The sequence below is a fragment of the Rissa tridactyla genome, chromosome Z (genome assembly GCF_028500815.1).
Source record: "Rissa tridactyla isolate bRisTri1 chromosome Z, bRisTri1.patW.cur.20221130, whole genome shotgun sequence".
NCBI lineage: Eukaryota > Metazoa > Chordata > Aves > Charadriiformes > Laridae > Rissa > Rissa tridactyla.
This window is the reverse complement of record NC_071497.1, coordinates 63,617,911-63,644,396: the sequence shown is the minus strand read 5'-3', so window position 1 is coordinate 63,644,396 and position 26,486 is coordinate 63,617,911. Positions and strand designations below refer to the sequence as shown.

At 40.3% G+C, this 26,486-nt stretch overlaps 1 protein-coding gene across 14 annotated transcripts in view; it reads left to right on the top strand.

Moving 5' to 3' along the window:
* Nucleotides 1-9,586: 9,586 nt before the first annotated feature.
* The window catches only part of ERBIN (erbb2 interacting protein), a 120,912-nt gene continuing 104,012 nt past the window's right edge, over nt 9,587-26,486 (top strand). For 6 of the 14 annotated variants that reach the window (XM_054185234.1, XM_054185229.1, XM_054185233.1 and 3 more), the window contains exon 1: nt 9,589-9,883. The gene's annotated coding sequence lies outside the window, so the exon portion shown is untranslated. Of the gene's footprint in view, nt 9,884-10,043; nt 10,317-26,486 lie in introns of all 14 variants that reach the window. The other 8 variants (XM_054185231.1, XM_054185232.1, XM_054185227.1 and 5 more) reach the window with 5 other exon arrangements.

Here is a 26,486-nt window from a genome sequence, read left to right as displayed (position 1 = left end):
TGAAATTAAGGTGTTTCAATGTACATACATTTAGTGTACTTTTCTGACTCTGTAAACAAGCCCTTAGGTCACACATATGGAGTCAGGCATACAGCGCTATTTCTATTAACAATCTCAGCGAAGGCAATAAGGTTACTCATGCGAAAAATACCTCTGCATTTGAATAAGCAGATCCTTATATTTTAAATCTCTGTGGCAGCAGCATTCCTGTTAAATTACCTAACTTTCTGGGCCATCACTCATTTTTTCCAAACTTATGTGTGATTCACATAGCTTTTTTGTCCACACATTTTTATTGACATTTATTTTCCTTAAAATTAAGGAGCAATTAAATTGACACTATAGGTGTTTTACACTATAAGTATGAATGCTTAACACTTGAATATTTGTGCGTGTATATATATGCGCCACATATTTACATACATATCTCATATATCATATTTCAGATTTAGGCTTTACAAGATTGATGTGTGTATATATATATACACACATATATCTCCAGAAATCTATTTATTAATGGTTGTATTGAAACATAAACACATGGCTGCACTGCAGGCAAAATAGCTCATATAATAGAAATACATATGTAATGGAAAAGAATGCAACCATACCCTGGCAATTTCCTGTTTCTTCAGAGTTTGTGTAAGAAATCATCTGTGCAGATCTGAAATGCTGAACAGCCTGACAAGGACAGTGCCATTTAACATGTGAATGTCTTAAAATTAAAGCAGTTTATGAATATTCACATCTTGAAGGATTTCTCTCCCAAAGGCATCCTGGCTGTACAGTGGCTTAATTCAAGATGGTTTATGTCAATCATAAAGAAAGAACTGAAAACGAGTGTAACTATTTCTCTCATTTAATACAATGCTGATACACCTAAATTGGTGGTTTTCAGATGGAGATGGCTGCCACATGTAAAGAATTATGCAAATCAGTAGGGTGGGGCAACCAAAGTTTGAAAATATCTCTCATACCAGTAATGGCAGCCTGTTCATGAACTACTCATGGGACGGTGTTTGAGAGAACTGTGCCACCAAACCTATTCTGTATCTAAAAGATACACATCTTTATCACCTGAACTTCTTCACTGATTTCCACTGCTAATTCAGTATTTCCTGCCCTTCCTATACTAGAATATGAACATCACTTTTCTACATAACGTGGCTGACAAAAAATGACAATACAAATTACCCTGCAGAGGAAACCCCAAACAACAAACTCTTCAGAAAACTAGCCACCATGCAAAACACTCTAGAAAAAAAGTCTCAAAAAAGTCTCTAGAACTGCCCTGCAATGAGCAGGGTCTGGTTTTGATCTAACCACTTAAATACCATCTGCAAATCTACTAATGTAAAAAAAAAACCACCAAACCCTCACTGAGAGTATCTTCCTGTCTATTACATACTACTCAATGCTGGTATATATACAGAAAATTGTTAAATAATTACAGCATCTACTAAAACACAACCTTGAAGAGTTTTTTCTGGAACCCTTTTACACCTGGCTTTTCAGACAACACTTCCAACATTAAACTCACAGTTCAAAGCAGATTTCCCCTGTACTAACAAACACTCATTAGAACCAAACCTTGCTGGCACAGCAAATGCAAAATTCATGAATACTGATGTGTTTAACATAATTGATGTCAGTGCCCAAAAGAACTATTAACTTCCATGAGTCTTCTTCATATATTTTGAAAAATGTGATATATTACACCAAACACATCACACACCCTCATGAGAACTACGTGCATGAAACTGATCAACCATTATTCACTACAACGAATTCACACAGATAACTGATCAAGGACAAAACACAGCAAAGGACAGGAGAATATTTTTTTCATAAAGAAAATATTCCATCTCTTGCACAGTCCAGGTCCTCACAGGTGACTTACAAGTCATGTTTAAAAAATAAGCCTGGGAACTAAATTCTTAACGGTGGATAAACAAATTGTGGACTCAGTATCGACATTGTTTTTAAAGCTTACGGTTTTCTTGCTGATTCATCCCTATACATTCATGTTAGCAACTGTTGTCTATCCAGTGGTTTAATTGATTAAAATAATTTTGTTGTACTAAGAACAGTCACGTCCCACGTGTGATTAGCTTGGATTTTGCTACTTGTCAGATTGGATTAATGGATGTCAGTCAAGTCAAAAAGTTTGTTTGTTTTCTACAGTTCTATCAGTTGGTCTAATTAAAGGTATCACCTCTTCTACAAACCTTGTCTCATTTGTATCACTCAGTGAAATAGCCATGGCAACTCTCAAAATGTACTCTTAAAATGCACAGAAGTGAGATAAACTTTTAATTGAAACACTTCTCTCCTATACCACAAATGAAATGGGTATGGAAGGAAGAGGAAAATAATACAATGAATTTTAACTTCAGATAAAGACAGACCAATACAAAGGCTGGAAAGCAGTGCCCTAAAGACCTTGTAACAGCAACTGTATTTTACACTGAAGGTTTTCGCATGAATTGATAGGTTTCTGTGCCACCTGTGCTTAGATTTAAGTGGATTTGTCTCACCAACGGTAAAACACAAGGCTATTTTTTTCTTGATGAAAACTTTCCTGTGCAAATTCAAATGGGGGCTTTCTTGTCAAAGTTGTGCATCTGTTTAATCTGAATGTATGCTGTCTAAGCACAATACTTCAAAATATATTCATGAAAATGGGTTGAGTTGATGCTGTCATGAGGCTCAGTTGTAAACTCCGCTATGTTGCTAATAGTGCTGTTAATCAGAATCTATGCGGTTTTGCAACCTTAGTTCGATGAAGTAAAATATTCAAAAGATTTTATTTATAGAAATCATAATAAAGAGTAATTACAGCTTTAGACTAAAGTGCACTTCTCAAAGGACTTGGTAAAGCCACTTTCTCTGCAGAGAGCTTATGCTTGTTTGCAGGCACGGAAATGAGTTCGTACCCAACTTTTTCACCCTTATGGCCTGGAAAGTTACTATTTCCTTACTGATGTAGCATAATACTCATACCTACCATACAGGGCTTGTATTAGAATATGCTTTCGATTAAGGAAGCCAGTAGATGAAACCTGTGAATTAAAACATAAAAAATATTACTTTAGTCGTATTGTTTGCAACAACCATGCCTTAGAACCTAGGACGGACATAACTGAAAAAATGTCTATTTTATATTTTAAAAAGCTACTCTGAAACCGTTCTTACAAAAGGAGAATTAAAAATGTCTATAATGGTTTTCAGTTGTGCTAGTCATACAAGTGCAATCTTTTATATTTTGTGTGTTCAAAGAAGAAGGGATAAGATACTTCAAAAGGAGGAAGTTTCTTAGCACTTAGAACTATGTCATTTGTATTTGCTGGGTGGGAAGAAGAAAGGGAAAAAATAACTAAAGAAAGAGAACTGAAAACTTCATAAGCAAGAGAAATGGAGAAGAAAAAATGATTCTTGTCTAATTGCACTTACAGGTGGATTTCCTATATGATGAAAAAAAATCTACAAGTGTTTTAACAGATTCTGATATAAGTAATTATTTTCCCCAAACTGAAGTTGTCTTTTGTCATGAACTCTATTTTGCAGATGGAGGACAATCAAAAGGATTAGTTTTTGAACTCTCCTAAAAATGTTCCATGGTAGCTTTTCCACAAATGAAAAACTCTTAAAGTACAATCTATCAGTGTAACAGGCCTACAGACAGGATAGTTCATATCACTGGACTGTCTGGATCTCCTTGCTTCATAAGGTTCCAAACATGGTAGTCCATAAGAAATTCAACTTTAACTAGCATTGAGCCAACACTGAAGTCAAGAATTCACGTATTGTTGGTCTTCATTTCTATACTACTGAGATTATTCACAGAAAATAGATGACAAGGAAAAAGTAAGGAATTTTTAAGTGTCCACATATGCAACAGTGTTGCTAAAAACTACTAAGGGATTTATATGGTGGGTGTTACCCCCTTGTAAGAAAAATTAATGGTCAGAATAGAGATATGGAAGCCATAAAAAGTAAAATAAATGCAATTTATCCTACAGTTAGAGAAATCTGGATTTATTTAATGCTTAGCATGCAGGTATCATTATCATAGATGTGCCTATATAGAATAATTCTGGGATGATATTTGTGATAACATTTACAGTGTCTATTTACACATCCAGAACACATTCTCATGGGTTTTCATCAGCTTAGAAAATACACTATAATTAATTTTAAACAAACTTGCCACAGCAATTGTTTCCTACCAGTGGAGAGACAGAGGAGTGACACGTTTCCTACAGGAGGCAGCACTAATTACTGACCTTGGAAGAGCAATATAACCAGTATAGAGTTACTATAGAGCTAGTGTAAGTGATTTCCTATAGAAAAGCTGTTCCAGATCTGATTAGAAGTTGGTACAATATTCTTTTAAGATTGCTAAATATCCTCAGCAGTATTCATTGTTACCCTTTTTGGATCTGAGAACCTTACCAAAGGCAGTCCAAAACCACAGTCGGTGAACAGGCACAATGCAGAACACGGGGCTTATTTTAGGCAACTTCATAGTTGACTCTTTCTGCCAACTTCATGTTTAACTCTTTGTCTGCATTGTGGCCAGAAGGAGCTCCGCAGGATCTTGCGAGCAAAGGACTGATGGTTATGATCCATGGGTGTCCGCGTCCTCACACGGCATGGCTATATTTTCATTCCTTTCCATTTGTTTTGACCAGCGCAAGATTTATGTGGGGCCATCAGCTGTCAAAACAGACTCTTTAGCTAAAAGGCTGCAGCATAGCTTAAAGTCAGTGTTAAGGAGTCTGTCTGTGAGCAAAGTGGTCCAAATCAGGCAAGCGTAAAGGTGCTTTAACATCACCTTTTTGTCTTTTCTCCTACATGTGAAACGCTGTGCCAAATGTTCCTCCGTCAGAATTCAGGAGCTCACCCATGGTAACCAAGGAAGAGAAATACAAACAAAAAGTCACAATAAAATGTTTAAAAATAACTCTAAAACATTCCTAACCATTTCTGGAACATAGCATATACAAAATAGGTTGTGGTGTTACAAAGGTTTTCTACTGGTACGTGCATAATAGTCCAAAACTTAGTCACACAATACATTTATGTTCATCGCTCTCTTTGATTTTACTATTCGAAAAATAATGCAACCAAATATAGAGAAAACCTCTTTGTATGGCGTAATGCAGTATTTTATTTAACAGTACAAATTTGGGATTGTGTGAAAGTTAGACTGAACAAAGGCTGTTTACTTAGCTTTTCTTTTCTTTAAGTATAGGAGATAGGCGTTATGCATTTAGCAAGTCATAACAATATACTTCTAAGACTGAATTGCCACTGAATTATAGCAGTTTTGTGTCAATTTCGCCATCATAAATATAGTGTAATCCAGTTGTGAACCAGATCAATGTTACAGGAAGACATTTTGAATGGACCATGCGCAAATTTAAATTATGGAGTACCTAAAATAAACTTCAATATAGGCTTGTTAAAGAAAAGATCACTTCTTATCTCTTTAAGTCTTTCAGGCTGTTACTACTTCCAGAAATCACTATTTAATATTTGTATTGCAATGATGTCCAGAAGTCCCAAAACAAATCAAGTTAAAATCCACGGTTCAAATGACTACCTGTGCATTTAATGAGCAGAAGCACTCACCCCAGAGGCCCTTCAATCTAGCTCTTGGAAAAGTGGAAATGCACAAATGTAAGGAACAACAGGAGGAAGAATAGGAAAAGCAGCAATTAAACCCTGTTACTCTGAAAAACTGTGGATACATTGTTCAGACCATTGAATTCTTGAAAGGGACAGAGATAGAGGCGGCTGTTCCACCAACTGTTCTTTCAGTATAGCTGCATGTTGCTGCAGTATTTACTAGTGTTCCTGTTCAAATGTAAAAATAGAAATTTGAATGAGAGGAGTTTGGACTTGGTGTCTACTGTGAAATCGTGAGTAAAGAATTTGTTTAAACTTTCAGTGGGATCAGTGGCATAGTGCCGCTTGAAAGACTCATTATGTAACTTTATATTTTGTACTTTGTGCACTTAATCTCTAATTATATGGTAACTGGGATACCAGCTCTGGGAATTAATGTTGCTGGGGACTCTACTGAAGCTGTAATCTAAATACTGTCTTGATATTTATAGCACTTTTAAATCCCTGGGATAATTACTGGTATTTTCTTAATTTGTATAGATAGTTGTATCTCATCTATGTAAAATGTCTTCAGGAGCTGTGGTCTAGCTAGCTATAGTTTCAGCAGACTTCGGCTAGGCTTTTATTTTTGATGGCTAAAACTGTAAGTGAAATAGTATCTTACATTGAAACAAACGTTACAGCTACGGTAGATTCACCACCAGAACAATAGTTGCTATAAAGTTCCCACATCCACCTATTACCCTACGGCAGTGATAAATGCATTGGGCCATTTGCAGTAAACATTGCCAAAGAATATTTTCACATTAAAAAAAGTTACGATAGTTCACGCATAAAAGAGGTGCATTGAAGAGTTCATGATGGAGGACATCAGTTACAGAGAGCCATTCATATTAATTATGATAAGGATACATTACTGGGTATTAGCCAGGAATGATCTATTGTTCGCATGAGATAAAAAAAATAGTAATTTTATTATAGCACCAATGTAGTGTACTATATTGAGAAATTCTTAATCTGTTGTCAGTGCTTTTAACTTGAGAGGCTGAAGTTCTCATACTTGGCCTTAGTCCAAAGCTGACTCATTTGAAGAAAATGGCTTATCTGAAGAAGCAGAAATGGAAGTGATTTAATATTTTGAGAAATATATATGTATATAATTTTATTTTTTACAAACTCTGATGGTTATATTCATTTAGCTTAATTATTTAAATCTAGGCATAGATGTAGTCCCCCAAGAAGACTATGCTCTGTAAATATGGCAAGAGAATTCATAGAAAAATAAATAAACAATAATATTATTACCCTATAGCAATGCATACTTATTTTCTATATCTGGATACAAACTGGATAGTTGAACATACAATTCCCATACACAGACAAGAAGTTTTAAATAAGTAACAGTATTTTTAAACTCGGTAGACTTTTATAAATGTGATCAACTGTACCTTTTGTTGCTAAAGATTAAACCTTCATCCAAAGTCCAGCAAGAAACTGGATGAAGCAACTAGTGATCCTGAACAGGAAATATCAATTGGAGTTACTGGTGAGGGTTTAAAGGACTTTTTGCTGCTAATTGTATGCTAAAATCATGGCTCATACTAACCTGACGTACCATTTTCCTGTGCTGTTCAGTGGCTCATGTAAAATGGCATTTTCTTAGCATCTTGCCCATTTCTCAGTAAACAGATTATCACGATAAAACGCTGTCCCAGCTTAGTTGGTGGCAGTCGCAGTAGAGAAGCCAGGGATTAAACGGGTGTGAAAACAGAACTGTCTCTGCCCTTAGACGTGGTCTCTGCAGGACACAGTTCAGGAGCATAAGGAGAGCAGCATGCACACCCCCACCCTCCTGCCAGCTTTGGGCGCTCTTCTGTGGCCAAGCAGAACTCCAGGCTCCAGGACTGTCAAAATGGCATATTGCGAACACAATAGGTTACCAAATACCCATTTCAAACCATCAAGAAAATTAAACAGAAAAACATTTCCATCAACATGCTGTGGCGATCCAACATACAGCACCAGCGAAGCCGGGTGACCTACAATAAACCCACTGGCTCCTTTTCAAACGTATTTGTACATGACTGTGTTACAGCTAACAGCATTTTCAGTAGCATCATATTGTCTTGAGGGGGTCGAAACGCTTGGAAAGAAAACTGTGTCCTGGGGTTTATATGAAACAGTGTGACTACATAGGCAGCATTATTTTAAACCATTGTTGCTTGCATCGAGGTTTAACGTAATGTATCCAAACACCATGTTTGGGTGGAGGCTGTTGTCTGTCTGTTCACCCAGGCCCCGGTAAGGGCACGTCAGGGAGTGTGAGGCCCAATGGACGGTTGCCTGTAACATCAGGCAGTGAATGCCTGGTACATGATCAATCGCTGCAGGGGCTTGGATACAAAATGGGCAATTATTAAATTAGGAAGCTGAGCTGCTTATGCCTGAGAAAACATTTGCCAGGTGGGATGGAATTTCCCAGGGCAACTGGCACAACCCTGCAGAGGGAAGTGGGGATGTTCAGCCTGGAGAAAAGGAGGCTGAGGGGAGACCTTGTCGCTCTCTACAGCTGCCTGAAAGGAGGCTGTAGCAAGGTGAGGGTCTCTTCTCCCAAGTAGCAAGCAGCAGACAAGAGAAAACAGCCTCAACTTGTGCCAGGTGAGGTTTAGGATGGGTATTAGGATCAGTTTCTTCACCAGAAGGGCTGTCATGTGCTGGAACAGGCTGCCCAAGGAAGTGGTTGAGTCGCCATCCTTGGAGGTATTTAAAAGACAGGTAGATGTGGCACTTAGCGACATGGTTTAGTGGTGGTTTTGTCAGTGTCCGGTTGATAGTTGGACCCGATGGTCTTAGAGGTCCCTTCCAACCCAGACGATTCTGATTCTAAAACAAACCACGCCAAAACGGCGGGGCAACACCAGCGTCACCCGCACCCCAGCTGGGGGGTCTCTCGGGACAGTCTCTCGGGACAGGCCCCCGGCAGCCCCCGCCGCGGGCCACACGTCGGGCAGCTGCGGGAGGGCCGTTCCGCCGCCCCGAGACCCGACCCGTCCCGTCCCGTCCCGTCCCCCCTGCCCCGCCGCGCCGCGCCCCTCTCCCTTCACAGCTCCTTCAGCCCCCCCGCTCGCGCCGCGCCCCATTCCATTTCTCCACCGCCCGCTCCCGCCCCCCGCCGAGCCCCATTGGCTGCGGCGGCCCGTCCCTCACGACGCCCCTGGCTGAGGATTGGCTGCGCCGCGGCCTCCTGCGCTCAGCCCCACACCGGTGCGGGGGGAGGGGAGGTTAGTGGGGCCCGTCTCCTCCTCGCCAGTGGGGGCGCGAGTGCCGCGCCTGCCCGCTCCTGCGGCGTCCGCCTCCGCCCGGCCCCGGCCCCGGCCCGGATCCCGCCCCCACCCCTGCCGCCGCGGTGCCTCCCCCGGCCTGGGCGGCGGTGCCGGCTGCCGCAGGGGCGCGGCGGCCTCACCTCCCCCCTACCCCGGTCCCTTCCCCGCCGTGTCCCCCGTTCCACCCCTTCCCCCCCCCCGGGTCTTTCCCCCTCCCCACAGCTCCGCCGCCTCCCCGGGCCCCTGCTGCCGAGGCCGGGGCGCGGGTGGCGGGAGAAGGGGGAAGTGTGCGAAAGGAGGCGGGGAGAGAGGGCGGCGGCGGCGGCGGCGGCGGCGGGCGGGCGGGCGGGCAGGCAGGTGAGGCAGGCGGCCACCCGCTTCCCTCCTGCCCTTGGCGGCGGCGGCGGGTAGGGAGGGAAGGAAGGGGGAGGGGGTCGTGTGGGGCGGTGGCCGCTTTGGGGCAGCGCGGCGGCGGGTGAGGAGCGGGGGGCGGAGCGGGCAGGCAGGCCGGCGGGCCAGGGGCGGTGGCGGGCCGGGCCGCGCTGGCTGGGCCGGGGGTGGCGGTACGGGGCGGGGTGGTGGGCGCTGGGCTGTCGCCGCCGGGAGTCGTTGCTGGCGGGCGGGGCCGGCGCGGCTCGGGGCCGCCCGCGGGGCAGAGACCGGCGCCGCTGACGGCGGGGGCCGGGAGGAGCCCGGCTCCGCGGCTGCGTTCCCCCCGCGCACACGCACGTCGCGCGCTCCGCGGACGCCCCCATCCTCGCCGAAAGCTGTTGCATCTTTTTTTATTAATTTTATCCCCCCCGCCCCTTTCTCCTCTGCCCCCTTCCCTTTTCCCGAGAAGAGAACTCGATTGGATTTAATATATTTCCGTGGGGTCGGAAGAAACTCCTGCCCGCTGGATCTGGTCTAGACGGCCGACAGACAAGGTAAATTAAATGGAGAAGGCATGGGGAGCAGCATCAGCAGCAACAACAACAGAAAAATCCTTGCTCTGCTGAAGGGGGTGGGGAAAAAGGAAGGAGTTCACGCTTCGTTTTGATATCCTGTTTTTGGCCTTTATTTTCGTGTGTTTTCCGCCTTCCGTAGTTCAGCTGTCCTTTGTGTTTCTCCCCCTCTCGCCGAAATGCCGATCGTATGAACGTAGTCGCTGTTTTCATGGAGGCTGAGGAGAGAGTCTGGGGAGGACCGAAAGTTTTTAAGCTCCTCAGACACAGAAGTTTCTTTGTTCGGTCGGAGAAGGTATTGAACTGAAACTGCTCGACTCCGTGACTCTGCTGCTTCAGCTCCTTCCCTTCCAAAACGATTGCTAACCCTGCGAGTATAATCAGCTTCTCGGGAAATAAGAAAGTTCTAAAGGAGGTAGTATTTTTTATTTAATCGAAAGATCTTGAGGCTTGGCCCTCCCTATGTCTGCCGTTTCTTGTTTGTCTGTCACCTCGTTTTCTGGAGTATCGATTAGTGTGTGGTCGGTCGTCTTCAAGATAGCTGTTAAATTTCTTTATAAAACTGTGTCCTTGTGTCCTCTGTAAATGCTGTCGCGCTTTTCCCCCTCGACTGCTGCCACCACCTCTCTTCCTCCCCTCCGCCCCCTCTCTGTCCTCAAGATGACGAGTTGGACTGCATATTTTTCAGCTCGTGTAGGAGAGATCCGTATTGCATTTTGATCATTGCACAAGTTTATCTGAAGAACCTCCATTTAAAAAAAAAAAAAAAAAAGCTAGCTAGTGGTCTGACTTCTTAAAAGTATGTGCAGTCGAACCTCTGAGTTAAGGTAGCCTTGTTTAGTTTTGATGACCGCTTTCTCCGTTATCGTTTTTGAAAGGATTCCTGTTTGAAGCTGTTGATGCTGTTGGAGGGGAAACTAAATGCCAAGTTTTGGTGGAAGGTTGTGTACTGGTGGTGCTTGTTAAGTTATGCCAACTTACTAGTTGCATGTAGTGAAAGCAATATTGCTCACCGCAGATAATTTCACATGCCTCAAAGAGGCAATTAATTGGTTGGTTCTTCCATGAAGGCAAGGAATTTCTCATTTTGTGAATGTTCAAAATGAGCTAGAAGCCATAGCTCTGTGCTAGCTTATTTAAATTTTTGTTCCTGTTTGTCAAACTTGAAAGCAGTATGTTGGTCGGATGGGATGTGTGTGTGTCTCTCAAGTGTCTGAGATGTGTTGGTATTTGTGAGGCTTGGACAAAGTAATTTCTATGCGAAATTTTTAACACCCCTACATATGCAGTTCTTTAACAACATCAAATAATGTAGCATTTGAGGAAAAAATTATTAATCCTACTTCATCTGCTTCATATACCGTGAGGAAAAATTTTAGCATTTAGCTGCACTAAAGTGGCTTCTATGGCTGATAACAAGTAAATGATTTGCCTTCCAATTTATAGACTTACCTTTCCAGGCAGCAGTTGAGGGTTCTTCTTAGGCGTCAGAAAGGGCTGAAGAAAATAAATGGCAGTGAACTTCAGTTTCCTTATATGGCTGATGCTTGGCAGAAAAGCAATGAAGTCTAAATAGAGTAATCCTTTTACAAAGAACGATCACTTTCCAAAGCAGTGTTTCAGTCCCGATAATGACTTGAGATTCTTGGGCGGTGGGGGTGGGTTGGGGAATTGTAGCAATGCATGACAAATTTAGTTGTAAACCACTATGTTGGTAATGGATGTAATTTTGTTTCTTTTCAGACCTTTTGTGTTTCTCATGATGCACTTGATATTTTTCAATGCCATGTAGAAGAATAGATCCTTGTAGTGGAGCCACAACTTTTTACGCTAGCGTTTTGTCACCATGGTAGCTATGGATAAGGCCCTTTTTAATGATGAAAGTGTAATTCAGTACTGCTTACAGCTAATGGTCATATCATAGAATGCCATTCATGTCATTAACATAGTTTAGGAGTTATGAAAGAGTGTATTCTTTCTCGAGATCAGCCGTCTCAACTAAAAATCAGTCTGACATCATTATTCATATTATGAATAAAAAGGTTTAAGTATACACATGGTAGCTCATGTTGCTTGAAACAAGTGTCATAGATACGTGTCGATGGCTTGAGGAAACATTCTTTTGACCTGGCAGTTCCTTGCTCATTAAATTAAGCTAAGTAAACATTGGTAATTTTAAGTAGGTATGCTTGCAATCTAAGAGCTAGAAGTTACAGTGTGTGACGTGCAATGCAATATGATTATCGGTAGGATAATTATCATATTAGTAAAAATACGATTAGATTTGTCTTATGAATAAGCTGCCCAGTAGATAATGTTTGGTATAAACGTAGTGCTCTGTCGGGTATCCTTTTGCACATCACATTCATATAGAATTGATGAGGGGACTCCATGGAGAAAGTATTATTGATTGAAAGTTGTATACTGTATTAATCTGGTGGTGTAAGAAGACAGTGTGATGATTTGTCCTCAGTGGAATTTGTTTAGAGTCTGTAGTCCCAGGCACAAAGAACCATGCTTGGAACATCAAAGCTAAGGAAAGGCTTGCACATATGTAGCATACATTATACATAGCATGTTTGCAGTAGGTTCTAGAAATAGAAGGGGATGGGAGCAAATTCCTCAACTCAGCTTTCCTGTAGGGGTGTAATGAATCACTGTCTGTCTGCTTTGTTTTCTTGTTTTTTGTCCTTCCTGCTCCCAAGCAAAAGGGAAAATCTTCCAGGGAAAATGTTACGTAAAGATCAGATGGCTGGTATGTCATCTCTTCAGCAGATTCTCCCTATAGAATAACCTGATCTGCTAAAGGAGGGTCTGACATAAAGGAGTTACAAATCTAACATTTTCTGAATGAGTAACTAGTTGAGTTGATGGAAAAGCTACTTTTATGGATATGAAAATAGTAGACTATTTGTATGTGAGCATGCAGCTGTTGATAGTGACATAGTTGATATAGGTAGTTAAATGTAAATTATCTGGAAAATGAAGATTTAGAAACATTGCTATTTTATCTTGTCAGTTTTTGAGTAAGTAAAAACAATATGTCAGATGAGGCTTCTCACATCAAAATGAAAATGTTGAAGGTAACATGTTTATCAGTTTGATCAGTTTGTGTAATAAATAGTCTGTAGTTAACGCCTGGCCCCCTTTCCTCCCCCCCCCCCCCCCCCCCCCCCCCCGCCCCGTTTAGAAAGTACAGCGTTTGTGGTAACCTTTTACATTGCTAGTTTGTTGTCTTTGGAACGTCTGTGAAGCCCACTGCATGTTTCTGAGGTACAGGTTACGTCTTCTACAACTTCTAAGAGTTTAACTGATTTTGAGAGGTTTGCTTAATGTTTTGAATGCGTAGAAAATATCTTTTTGTTAGCGTTGTGGGGAACTTGGTAACAGTTCTGTGGCTACTCGCATGGCAAACTCTGCTCTGGTTCTGGACAAGAAGTACTTTTTTTGGTGGGGTCGGGGCTTGTCAAAGCTTCGAACATGGATTTCACACAGTCCTTAGGGTTCCCTTCATGCTCTCAGGGAGCAGCCGCAATGTGCCACTGCAGTTTCCAACTGTGAGGGTGCCATGCAGAGCCCGCTGTATCAGCACAGCTGGCATGGTCTCTCCTGCTGATTAAATATTGGTAAAAATTAGTGGTCCTAAATAACACTGCCCAGTGTACTTCAGTAATAGTTAACTGTTAATCAATTTTGTTGAGTTCAAGGGGACAGGTGATATATAGGGAAATGTGTCTGCTCCCATGACAAGATGTGTATGGGGTTTTTTGAAGGATTTTTTGATGTAAAATGATTACTTTATTGAAATACAGCCTTCATTTCTCATTAAGAATACAAAGTTCATGTATGTCAGTAAAAACATAAACGTTAAGTTTTGAAAGTAAGATGCTGATTTAGATGAGATTTATAACTCTCATCTTCTGCCTAAGAAAAATGGAAAAAGTGAATATTGCTATGGTAGAATTGGAAGTATTTTTATTACATAGTAGTCTTGGGATAATTCTGCTTTCCTGCTGTTCTCCCTCATTAGTTACCAGTTCTTTTTAAGATACTTGTTTCTCTGATGCTTAAATTTCAATACGGGTATTTGACTCTATTTAGTTTCACTCAGTTCCCCTGAAGGTGGTACAGAAGCATAAAGTTTCAACTAAATTGCGCCTTCCACCTTTAGAAACACATCGTGACTTTGCATAACTGAGAAATAAAGGTAAACAAACCTCTTCACTTGGTCTAAACGAATCCAAACTGAAGTGTACTTAAATTGGGAGAACATCAGCGTTGTGACTTCCCTGGGGTAGTTTGAGTTGAAAAGTAGACTAGTTCTTTCTGTATCTGGAATTAGTTTGTAGATACATGATACTAAGTGATCATTATACATAGGAACAAAAAGTGATGTTTAAACAGAGTCTGAGAACAATGATGTGAACTATCTTGGTTGCTGTGGCTGTCCTAGAAGTTGTAATAATGTCTGAAGGCAACCAAGCGTTTGGAGCTTCTTGTTGCATTTGAAGGCTCAATATTGTTAGGTAACAAGTCTTGTACACAGCTTTGATTAAGGAAGGTGAGGGAATGCTTTATGCCTTCCTCTGTTCTGTATCCATCCAATGATGATGCACAAGAGACTGTAAAGATCACTTAACGATAGTAAGGACAACTTCTGTCCCTGTAAGAGCAAAGCTACCAGAAAGATGGTAATTGATTCCAAAATGCACAACTTTGTTCGTAGTTTCTCAATTTTTAAGTATCTAATATTATACACTCTTACATCATTTGTAAATAGAACTATGTTTTTTTCAAATTTTTGTTTCATGCTTTTGCATAACTGCTTTCTGCAAGCATAAGGCTATATTATATATGCAAAGTAAAACAACGGCTAAAAGCAAAAATTCTTTAAGATTCTCTTATTCAGATGCACATTGTGAGAATAATAACTGGAAGAAACTGTACATCAGTATCTTTAGAGTGATCAGTTTCGAATTACACTGGGTGCATGAGCTCCCTTTCCAAACAAAAAAGTCTTCTAAGCACGCTGAATTCTCCAAGTTCATATAGTTCAATACGTACAGTACTGTGCTTCGTGTCTTGTAGGACCCGTTACAAAGTTGACTGGGGTGGAATGAAGAGAGATGTATAGACATGGTCTGACTGTTCTCGACTGTCACACACTTCCAGTAGGAGAGACTGCAGCTATTTGAGTAGAATTTCCTTTCTGGGAACAAACGGGAAGGAAATACTTGTTTTAGGAGTGTTGAGTTTTGTGTTCTCTGGAACTTAAAATTGCGCTTCTGAAGTAGATGGCTGGGGTATAGTTGTCTTCCTGTGAGCTCCTTAGTGCTCAGTGGCTACTTCTTGTATCAGTTGTCCTGGGCTAGCTTTAAGAGTGGAAGAAGATCTGAAGTGGTTTGAAGTGTTACTAAAAGTTACAAATACTTGAGATGAAATACTCTTTATTTGGAACAGGGGGTATCTTCCTCTGAAGTGGCCAGGGCCTTACTGTCCTTGGTGGTGAAAGCTCCAGTATCATTAACTAAATTAAAAATATTTGAACTTCTGCTACTATATTAAAGATAGCTACGGAAGGGTGGTCTTGGTGTCTGAAGTACTGCGCTTTGAGTTTTACTGCTGCCTTCACAGCTTCTCCTCTGTCTTCACCTCTGTTTGGCATGAGAAGTTCCTGTAGCAGCTGCGTAGGGGGCTCCATCTTACCAGGCAGTTATGGAAGAAAAGTTTCATGTTCTTCCTTAGTCCTCTGTACCATAATGTGGGGTCTGAGTTTAGTATGGTTGCGGAAATTATTTCTTCAGCCTCCCTTGCCCACTTTGGCCGTGGAGTTTTTCACGGAATCACGGAATCTTCAGAGTTGGAAGGGACCTCTAGAGATCATCTAGTCCAACTCCCCTGCTAGAGCAGGATTACCTAAAGCACATCCCTCAGGGCTGCATCCAGGCGGGTCTTGAAAATCTCCAGAGAAGGGGACTCCACAACCTCCCTGGGCAGCCTGTTCCAGTGCTCTGTCACCCTCACCATAAAGAAGTTTTTCCGTGTATTTGAACGGAACTTCCTATGTTCTAGCTTGTGCCCATTGCCCCTTGTCCTGTCGCTGGGAACCATTGAAAAGAGCCTGGCTCCGTCCTCCTTAAACCCACCCTTTAGATACTTGTAAACATTAATCAGGTCCTCCCTCAACCTTCTCCTCTCCAGGCTAAAGAGTCCCAGCTCTTTCAGCCTTTCCTCATAAGGGAGATGCTCCAGTCCCATAATCATCTTGGTTGCCCTTCACTGGACTCGCTCCAGTAGTTCCCTGTCCCTCTTGAACTGGGGAGCCCAGAACTGGACACAGTACTCCAGTTGTGGCCTCACCAGTGCAGAGTAGAGGGGGAGAATGACCTCCTTCAGCCTACTGGCCACAGTCTTTCCTATGCAGCCCAGGATGCCATTGGCCTTCTTGGCGACAAGGGCACACTGCTGGCTCATGGATAATTTGCTGTCTACTAGGACCCCCAGGTCCTTCTCCTCAGAGATGCTTCCCAGCATGTCCGCCCCTAACCTATACTGGTGCTTGGCATTCTTCCTTCCCAGGTGCAGGACCCTACGCTTGCTTTTGTATGTATCTTCCAAAACTTCCAACCAGACTTCCAAAGGAGAGGGCATAGGTGCTTCATGATACGTCAGTACATCTGAATAAATGTGTGAAATGCAGTGCAAAGATGCCTGTGCATGTCAGTCACAGGTTCAGTCATCCACAATGGCTATGGATATCATTTTAAGTGTTTGGATGGTAGAAAGTGTTTCCAGGCTTGTCCAAGAGACTTCTGTTAGGCAGCTAAGAAACTTCTTGGTAATTGCTGCTTTTTCCCCAACATGTGACTGTAGTCATCCTGTCTTTACTCTCCCTGAGGGGAGAAATGATAGTTTAGAAGATCAACCCGATTGTCAGCAATTTCATGGAATTACTGCAAGTCTTCTTTCTTTACGTACAGGTAACCCTGAGGATAGGACGGAGGTTTATAGTTGAAATGGGATATTGGAGAACTCTTAAATAATGATACTAATGCAAATTAATGTGCTTTTTCCCCTCTGTGAAATGATATGCTTAATAATCTGTACGTGCTTATGCATGCTTGTGGTTAAATCAAACAAAAAAGCTTGGCTGCAGAAGTATTTACGGGGTTGAGGCCTGTATTTTAGGTAAAAGTAAACTGAAAGTATGGTAGCATAGCAGTCTGAATCTTTCATCACTTAAATGCTCTGTAAATGCTCACTTTCCATGCTGATGCTAGAGTATAATATGCAGGTGTTGAATTTACTTAGTTTCCACTTCGGCCTATGGGGTAGGCATGTCTGCCTGAAGGAGGAGATGAACCTGCTGCTGCTGGTACGTTTTCTTGCTGTGGCAAATTATTCTGTGGTGACCTGGAATGTCAGCTTGGTAGTTAGCTCCTTTTAGGAGAACATACTCATTTTGGGTTACTTCTGGTCACATAATCATATGGGACGTTAACCTTGGAGCTGTGGGTTATTTAAGTTCTGAAGTGCTCTGTATTTTTTGGGGATTGGCAATGAAGTTCATCACTGAGGGATAAAATTCAAAAGTTCACATCTTTCTGATTCATAGCGATCCAGCCTTTATACCATTTATTTCAGTTGTGCTTTAGTAGACTTATACAAGGTGATTTATTCTAAGTAATGGAGAATATTAATGCATTCTTTAGTAGATCTCCTTCTGGGAGGAATTACAGGCAGAGGCAATCGAGTGTAGAATGCTAGAAAATAACATTTGGAGCAAACCTAGGATTTTACTTTAAGGTTGCTTTTGTTGATTTACATATGGGTGTTGGAAAACTATTAAAAGCAAGGTAACAATTAAGTTAAGGACTCAACTCTAAGTAGGAAGAGGAGAAAAAGATGTTTAAACCTGTGTGTTTCCATCCTTTCTGGCAATGTGAGAGGAAGGGGAAATAAACTGGAACTGAATTTGGCAAGCCATCTGGCTCTGATTCTGATGGGTAAGATCAGAAATGTTGATAGGGGGGTGGGAGAAGCTGTCAGAGCTTTACTATTTTACTATACGATTGTTTAACTATACTGCATCTTAGTTGTGTCTTTTAGGAGACTTCTTTTTCTGAACAATGTTTTGTGGAGGAGGGAGCATTCTGTGGCTATTAGAAGATCCTGTTCTCCCGGTGCATTATTCTTAATCTAAACGTTAATCCTTTGGGTCCAATAGCAGAGATTTCATGTAAATAAATGAAAATATAAACAGTAAAAGTACTAGAAAAGCAAGAGAGACCTAAAATAGATTTTAATAGACTTACATGAGAATAATTTACTCTTCTGCTTGTTTTTATCTGGGCATGCTCCTCTATTTTTCAAGGAGCCCTTATTTTGTCTTGCTTTACTGAAGCGAAGCAGAAGTGCTGAGGATGGTGGCATTCCTGTGTGCTTTTTGCAATGCTGCTCTTACGAGAGAAAGACAGTGGAGCAGACAAACATTTCTGTGGGATTTTCCTGTGGGAAACCTGTGGGATCTGTGGGAGAGGTATTGTCAAGATTTCAAATGTCCTGTAGTCTTTCATTACATTCGTGTTACTGAATTGGTTTTGCAGCAGCCGCCTGTGACGCCTCAAGGGAAGGATTGTGGCCCTGTCAATGGAGCAGGTTAAAAGAAAGTGTTGGGATGGGAGAGAAACATATATTTAATCAATACTTTTTTCTTGTCCTCTTTCTTACTTCTCCCTTTATACAAAACGACTGTTCAAGAACCAACAAATTATTTCTTAAACTTTTAAAAACACTCCTTGCTTTCTCTCAACTGTCCTAGATGGAGCGAGTCCCTGCCTAGATGGAGCGAGTCTACTGAATTCAAATACATATTTGCTCATTTTAGATCCATAGATCAACCATTGTTCCAGTTGTGTTAAATTGTGACAAATTTTTAAATTTCAGCCTAGGAGTATGAAATATCTACAGAGGAATAACCTTCGCTCAAAATCAGAATGTTACTCGTGTTCCCTGAACTTGTATTAACTTGTTTTTAATCTTTGAAAAGTCTGAAGGGAAGTATGCACTGGACAATTAAAATTATTTAAGATCACAGTTTTGAAAATTTTGAACTTCCTACATTGTGCTATTCAGTTCCATTTTCCTATTCGGAGAAAAAGAGGCTGACATGTTAATAGCAAATCAGTAAGGCACTGTCCCACTTTTTACTTCAATAGTGTCAAAGTAGTATTGTACCTCTTTTTTTTTTTTTTTTTCCCCTCTTGCTAGAAAGCACAGGATGTCAGAAGTTAAATAACACTTTAAGCTGAGTTATTATTAAATCAACTTTGAATTCAGGTTTGAGGCTGTAATTTGCACTGTGATGGGAAGGAAGAATCTTAATGAAAAACATGTTTTTTATTTTAGAGAGTGAATTATTATCTATGTTGATAACAGTACTTTAAGAGAAACTGTACTTCAATATAATTGTCTAAATTACAAGTAATTCTTAATTTTTTTTATTGTAAGCAGTAAGCTAGCATTATTCCCAATCTAAAGAGGCAAAAATACTTTGGAAATCATTCAAGAATAGCCTTCTGTTAATTTTGTTATAACAGTTGCTTATCTGATCTCCAAAATGCCTGTTGTAGTAAAATAAAAATAACCTAATAGCTCTTCTTTTTTCTTTAATCAGCATGTGTTGGCTTAGAGTAACACAACACTAAGTAAAAAGAAAAATAATTTAGTACAAAAAATATTATCTTAAACACTTCATTACTGTGTTGGGAGTGAAAAGAGATTATGAGTGGGCAAAAATCAAACGGACATTGTGAGAGCAGAGCTGAGTAAATACAGGACAAGAATAACAATGCTTAGTCACATGGGAGATATGAAGAATCTTGTAGTTAGAACCACAGCTAATACAAAGAGGAGTAATTTTTGTGCATCACAATTGTGATGCACTAATTGGAATGGATCAGGATTTATGTATTGGTTGTAAAATGACTGTAGAAGAAAACAGCAGACGGAGGTGCAGTTCAGGGATTCCTATATTTGCCCATGACGGTAACTCTTGAAGCTGCTGAGAATCATGTTGAGCTAATATGTGTCATAATTACGGTATAAATTAAAAGGAGAAGATGCTTAGAATCTGGGAAAAATTATTATTATTTTTTTTAACTTTTGCTCTTTACAGTAATAGTGGCTACTCCTTATCATAGCAGTGAAAAAGGTCTATTAAAGTAAAACTCAAACTCTTTTTAAAGCTGCATTGTAAATAAAAGCTTACTGGGTTTAGTGCTGCATTTTATACTAAACAAATGTAAAAGTAAAACCAAACTGGCTTGTTGAGGTAGGTGACGCGAGACAGAATCATAGAATTGGCCTAGGTTGGAAGGAAGTGTTCTTTAAGGGGGAAGTATTCTAAAGTAAAATGGAAGTCCAGTTGTATATGCTATTTTTTTAAGTACTGGATTTCATTAGCACACTTCGTAGCATTTTAAGTGTCGGGGTGCATGTTTATGTGTACTTTTTGTTAGGATGTATTTTTTTTGAAATCTCACAATCCCAAAATGGGGAATGAATACACATTTCCACGTGCACTCCTTTTTTTTTTTTTTTTTTTTTTTTGAACTCTGGTCTAAGAATGTGTTTCCACTGTTGTTCCTGTTACGCAGACTGAATTGTGTAACCTGTCTAGATTTGGTGCAGCAGTTTTTCTGGGCAGTTTATCCATCTTATTAGCGAGAGGGTTTTGAATGTGGGTTCCTCCTCCTTCTCCCATGCACCCAGTCTCTCTTTGCTTTGTATCTCAAAGTCTCATATTGTTTTGGGCCTGCTATGTTCTTCTGACCTCTGTTGTTTGATTCATATTAGTTTTAGCTAGGAATTCTGCCAGTTACTTTTTGGGTGGAGTACATGTAAAGCAGGGCAGCAGGGGCTGTTTTGTTTTAATATATGGATGACACAATTTAGAAAGCAAAATAATTAAGAAACCAGGAATCTTCTGATAAGAAATAGTTCTGGGGTTTTTTTTTTTTCCCCTTTCTGTTTTGCTTTGTGCTGATGTATTATGTGTTGCAGATTGCATGAATTTATCTGCAGGCAATTAAATGGAGAGTCTGGTTAATAGAGGAGAACTTTTATTGTATGTTGAAATACTGCATATTTACAGCAGTGCAGCTTGCTTGTTTAGAAAGCTTTGGTGTCTGCTGCAGATGGCTGCACAGTCTAAGGAGTGGCTTCCTGGCTGCATTGTACATGGAGTGCCAAACACGATGAGAGCAGTTTTGTTCTGGGATGCCAAAATACATTGAATCCATTCAGGAAGCAACATATGTCAAATGAATAAAAATATCACACTCATCTGAAACAGAATGTGGTAGTTATATTTTTCAAATCTGGTTTCTTCTCTGAATTTAGGGGTTAATAAAGGACTTCTTATATTGAAGGTAGTATTAAATAACAATTGCTGACTTACACGTTCAGCATTTTCACGAACATTTTTTTCCTCGTACCCTTTTTTGGTTTTCTTTTAATTAACATATCCCGTAGATGGAAATTGAAACAAGGAAGCTACCAATAGAGCTGCTGTATAGGAAAAAGAGTATTATGTTTTTCTTCTTGGATATCTAGGGCTGTGCACAGTATACAGGGTTTTGGTGTTGTTTTTTTGGGGGGGTGGGGTGTGTTGTGTGTTTGTGGGTTCCCCCCCCCCTTTTTTTTTTTTTGTAAGGCTGATAGCTTATGTGTTTCTTTACATCCCTGTCACAGTTTTGTGTAATTGCTTCATACTGCAGGTAGAAAACCAGGGCTGGTGAAAATAAAAATGATCAGTGAAAGATGTTGTTTCTGCCCAAACTCTTAATTCCCGCAAGTTCTCAGGACAGGAAGTGGGAACATTTGCAATTAATACCTCCAAATATTGCAGAGTTTTATTATGATATAGAAACAGTCCCAGGGCAGAGCATGTTTTGTTGCATATTACTTCCTTGTTCGCAAAGGAGGTGGCAGTCATTTTGATTTTTCCTAGTTGGAAGGCAAATATATTAAAAATTGCATTGACAGAAAAATACATGTCTCTAGAAGCTGTAATTCCATTTGATTGTTTTCTAATGAGTATTTTGCATAGGTTTTTTCTTATCTGAAATAATTAGAAAGCCTTGATTTTATAGCTCTCTTAAACCCAGAGTAATGAAGTATGTATCTTTAAAGCAATTTTGCGTGTCCTTTCTGAATGTTTTCTCTTGTTTGTTTTTTCTCTTCCATCACTATGATTAGACATAGAGTTAAAAATTAACTTCAGTGAATTATCTTACGTAAGGTTCTTATTGTTGTTCTGTCTTGTGTAAGAAGTGATAGGTCACTGAAAGGGAGTGAAGAGGCAAGTGTTTTCTTTTTGTTACTGTGGAAGGCATGGATTTATTTAAATCGGATTTATTTAAATCAAACATTTAATAATAAGGTTGCTTCATGTGAAGCCTGGCTGTAGCAAAGGCCATAATTCCCATCATTTCTATACTTTTTAAAAATGATATTAAGAGTTCAGTTGTGAAGCAGAGTTGGAAGCTTGATGTGTTCCTGTCTTCTGGGTTGAAAGAGGAGATGCTGGTGTTACTTTGTGTTTTAAATTCTACCCTTCCTGTTCCCTGAATTTTTTAGCTGTCCCATGGTAATGATACCACCAACTAAGGATGTGCTCATCTGCTGAGAGATGAGCCGTACAGTCCAAAACAACTTCTGGAGTTGCTTGTTTGTGTCTAGGTCCATACCAGCTGGGTTCTCATGTGCTTTCATATTTGTTCTGGCAGTCCACTTGTCTTCCCTGATTATGATGTGTGTTAGTTTGTCTGGTCTCAGCCTTCTTTGAGGTAATTATGAGAGAATCTATAGAAGACACGTTCTGATACACAGGAACTTTCCTCCTTGTCAGCCTTTTTTCTTCTGTGAAGTGTGATGTTTATGTTCATTCTAGTCACCAAATTTTGTGTTTCGTGAATGAATAGGGGCCCTTCTAGCCAAAGGGAGGCCTGATCTACTCAAGCACAATTCATTCCAATGTTTCTACTTGTCTGCCAGATAGCAGTGGCTACAGCACTGTTCTGTAGCTATTGAATTGTAGGAAGTACCAGAAATAGAGCAAAGAAATGTTCTATCAGGTCTCTGTTTTCCTTCTGTCCTTTTGTGTTTCTGAAATGTACTTGCAGTGCACCGGAGCAAGTATCTGTGTTTGTCCGCCTCCTCCCCCCGCCTTAGAGGTATCTCTTATTTCTCTAGAGTCTGGCCTGGTTTGCTGACATTTTCGGTGTGAAATATCAAGTTAAAAACTTATTCCTGGTTCATTCCTCATCATCACTAGTAACAGGTATTAATTTTCAAATAATCTTTGAAATTAGTTCACACATCTGTGTTCAGGTTGGACTTGCCACTATCATAGTGTTAGTGCAGTTCCATAAAACCTAATCTTAACACAAAGTTGGTTTTTACTGTTCAGAAGCTGTAAATGGTGGCAAATTGCACTATATTTGCAACAGTTTTAGTATGTTGTCTTTTCTCACTGTTTGACCAACTTAAACCCTCATCAAAGCCCATGCCATTTCTGGTTTTAATAAACATGTAAGCCTACGGAGTCTACTGAATTTTTTTCCCATTCCAGAGTTCATTCAAAATTTTCTACTAACATCTTCCTATGCTGTTGATAGCATAATAGAACCAAGTCTGTGGATTTACCCAGTATCTCTTTTGTTATTTCTCCATTAAAAGGTTGTCTTGATTTTTTTAAAATTTTTTTTTAAAGTACTTGGCAACTTAATTGTAGTCTGTGTGATTTAATTAACCATGACATATAACTGATGTGACTTTTGAAAGCATATTGGCTGTTATGCATTGTTTCATCTTGTGGTTTCTGCCTGAATTTATCACTTCTCCTTAGGCTCTCCAAGACATTGATAACGTTGATTTGAGAGCAGACCAGAAGACAGCATCACAGATTATTTTATTTTGATTAAAAAAAAGTTGTTTCATTTTCTTCATATCAGGATTTACTGTTAAGTGTGTTTTTCAGCTGCAAGATGTGGGTGGCTCTTAGTTAATCAATTAGTAGGAGGGGCAATAGAACAGGAATTTGCATGAGAAGCTTGCATGTGCTGCAGAGAGACTGGTTTCACCCGTAGCATTTCTTAGACTTGCTTTACATCCAGACACCTAAACGTTAACAGAAACTATTTTATTACATGGACTTCATATGGCAGAAATTATCTTTCCTGTTAAGATTGGAAGTAGAGTGCTTTCTGCTCTAAGTAATGGGCATCATCGGCTATAAAGTGGCATCATCTAGCTTTAAAGGAAGCTATAAGAAGCTTGAGGTGCATCTTGTGTATCTTTGGTTACTTTTTAAGAACACTGTGACAGATGAAAGATGTGTCTAGATCACTGGCACTGTTGTGTATTTCAGGTCTCAATTTTTATTTTTATGAATATCTTCAGTATTCAGCATTTGAATTACAGGTCGATATTAATTGAATATTTTTCTACATTTTTTTTTTAACCTTAACATTACGATTAGCCCCAACTGAACAACCCAAAGCCTTTATCGTGAGCACTTCTTGGCAAGGCACCTTCTTATATTGGTCGTTTTGGAATTTTTAGAGGGGTTTTTCTTTGGTTATAAGAAAGTAAATGTAAGTAAATTTTTAACTTGCCATGTGGGAGGTGATGGTCTGTTCTGTATACTTTAGTCTCATTCCATCAAGCCTTTTATAAATGTAAAACATTGCTTTTTAGGCAAGTAATTGACTTTTTGTTGCAAAAGCATTGCAGCAGTTGCTGAGCAAGGGTGTCTTGCAGTTAAGAAGACCACATCCTGTAAGTATTTCTTTCCGTTATGAACTCAGTGTAGAACATGAGCTGCTGACATAGTCATTGTCTGGACCATAACTAATTACTGACCTGTTTGAGTGTCTTCACTACTTAGTTTCTGGGAAGTATTTGACATGGTTAATTTTTCTTTTTTAAATTATTCTCCCTTGCCCCCTCCCCAGACTTCTTGTATTCACTGGTTGATTCTTTCAGGGAAAAAAAAAACCCACCAAAACTCCAAATCCAAGGCAGACTAAGCTATAAAATGTGACCCACATGCATGAATTTTGCTACCAGCATGTGCTGTTGTGAGCATTAAAATATGCTTGCGTATGTTTTTTTGATACATTTCTTTCATACTACAAGAAAAATATCAGCAATAATGAAGTTATCACCTTTACTTTAAAGGAGTCTTAATTTAGAAAGCCTGGGACTGAATGTATAGTCTTACATTCTGCTGCATCTTCCCTGACAGTAGGCAGTACGCTTCCTCTTTCCTTCCTGTGCGGGTCCTTTGCTTCATATGTGAAAACTTGGTATTGAAGGTCAGTGAGTTGATGAGCATGCTGATCTAATTAGAAAAAAATTTCCCCCGATATCTTGCAGGGTTAGCCTTTTTGTATCAGTTACTGATTGGACTCGTGGTGTCGTTATGCAAACCTTAGACTTAATAAAAGGCAGGTGTGAGGGGAAAGCAGGGCTTACTCTTTCCTTAGCAGTCTCTGGGTTGAATTTAGCACAATGGCAATTGACTTGCTTTTTGAGTTCCAGTTGCTGGTCAGGAATAGTCTTTCACTTGATCACAGTAAATGTAAATGTTGCTCTTCATCATCACTGATTTGATCGTCAATAATCCTTCCATAAAAGTCAGAAGTGCAGTTAAAAACTGGGACACGTACCCAGTTATATCTCTTTCTGGGCAGATTTAAAGTGTACCTCCTCCTGTCTTTCCTGCTTTTTTGCCACCTGCAAGTTGACTTCCAGACTTTGGACAGTAGGCTGTGAATTTCATGCCTATCTGTAAAATGATTTGTAATTGCTGCAGGGGTGGGAAATAACTAACCCTGGTAAAAACTGAAACTGGAGAAGGGGAAGCAGCAATGAAGTCCTTTTCTCCTGAAAGCTACCTTGCAGAGCACTTGCTCCTGAGACTTTTGTACTTATTCTCTTTAGTTCCTAGGGATTCTGGTGGCCTTACATTTTTCGTTGTCTGGAGGGATCTGCTGGTTGAAATGTGTAGGTCAACAGTATTTGAATGGGGGATGCTCTGCTTTCAGATTGGACCCCAAGGCTAGTGTGAAGGGAGAACTGACAAGTGATGGACAGTCTGTATGATTAGTAAAAAAGTTTGTATGTGTCCTGGTTTGAGCGACACAGGACTAACTTCCAATGCTTGGGAAATTTGCACTTTTAGGAGACTCTAGTGTCTGAATTCATGAAAATATTTACTTCATATTAGCTAGGCTATGTGGGATTCAACATCACATTCAATATAAATTAGAAAGTATACTGCATAGTTTCTCTCTCCCTTGATGGTGGCAGTCCAGAGGGCTCCTTGCCCTGGTGCGGGACCACTAAGCCCTTCCCTTCCTCCCGAAGCCACAGTGCTTGCAGTGTCCAACATTTGCTGTCCACTGCTGGGAGTGCAGTTTCTTACTGGTATATTTGGCTGTGTATATCCTTATATATGTCCTTGTATATCTTATGTTAGTATTGGGATCAATAGTGGTTCTTTACTGTTATTGTT